A 1404-nucleotide genomic window follows, 5' to 3' on the forward strand; every position below is an offset into this window, starting at 1 on the left:
TATAAAAAGGCACAGGCTAAAAGATTGGACATGAAAACAGGATCCAACACTCTGCTGTTTACAAGAAACACACCTCAACCACAAAGATAGACATCTACTCAGAGTAAAAAGTTGGGAAAAGTTTTTTTCAAGCAAATGGACCTCAGAAACAAGTGAGTGTGGCCATACTAATTTCTAACAAATCTGACTTCAAACTAAAATCAATCAGAAGAGATCGAGATGGTCATTTTATACTCATAACAGGAACAATTCATTAAGATGAAGTCTCAGTCCTGAATATCTATGTCCCTAATATAAAAGCACCCACTTAACTAAAACAAACATTACTATAACTCAAGGCAGAAATCAAACCACACACACTAATATTAGGAGACTTCAACACACCTCTCTCATCAATGGACAGATCAATCAGACAGAAACCTAATAGAGAAATAAGAGACTTGATGGAGATAATGAAGCAAATGGACTTAACAGACATCTATAGGACATTCCACCCAAATAGGAAAGAATACACCTACTTTTCTGCAGCTCATGAAACCTTCTTGAAAATTGACCACATACTCGGTAACAAAGCAAACCTCCACAGATACAAAAACTTTTAGAGACCACCTGTGTTTTATCAGATCACCATGAATTAAAGTTAGGATTCAACAATGAGGCTACCCCCAGAAACCCGAAAAACTCATGGAAACTGTACAGTCAACTACTGAACCACACCTGGATCAAGGAAGAAATAAAGAAAGAAATTAAAGTCTTCCTGGAATTCAATGAAAATAAAGACTCAACATACTCAAACCTATGGGACACTATGAAAGCAGTGCTAAGAGGAAAGTTCATAGCACTAAGTACCCACATTAGAAAAAAAAAACAGAGAAAGCACACATTGGAGACTTAACAGCATACCTGAAATCTCTAGAAAAAAAAGAAGCAGACTCACCCAGAAGAAGTAGAAGACTGGAAATAATCAAACTGAGGGCTGAAATCAACAAAATAGAAATACAGAAAACAATCCAAAGAATCAATGAAACAAAAAGTTACTTTTTTGGAGAAAATCAACAAAGTCGACAAACCCCTATCCAAACTAATCAAATGGCAGAGAGAGAACAAGCAAATTAATAAGATCAGAAATGAAAAGGGAGACATAACCAAAGACACAGAGGAAATTCAGAGAATCAACAGATCATACTACAATAGCCTATATGCCACAAAACTGAAAAATGCAAAACAAATGGACATTTTTTAGATAAGTACCATATACCAAAGTTAAACCAAAACCAGGTGAACAATCTAAATAGACCTGTTAGTCGTGAAGAATTAGAAACTGTTATCAAAAACCTCCCTACCCAAAAAAAGCCCAGGACCAGATGGTTTCAATGCAGAATTCTACCAGAACTTCCAAGAAGA

Source organism: Microtus ochrogaster, unplaced genomic scaffold (assembly GCF_000317375.1).
Source record: "Microtus ochrogaster isolate Prairie Vole_2 unplaced genomic scaffold, MicOch1.0 UNK114, whole genome shotgun sequence".
Lineage (NCBI taxonomy): Eukaryota > Metazoa > Chordata > Mammalia > Rodentia > Cricetidae > Microtus > Microtus ochrogaster.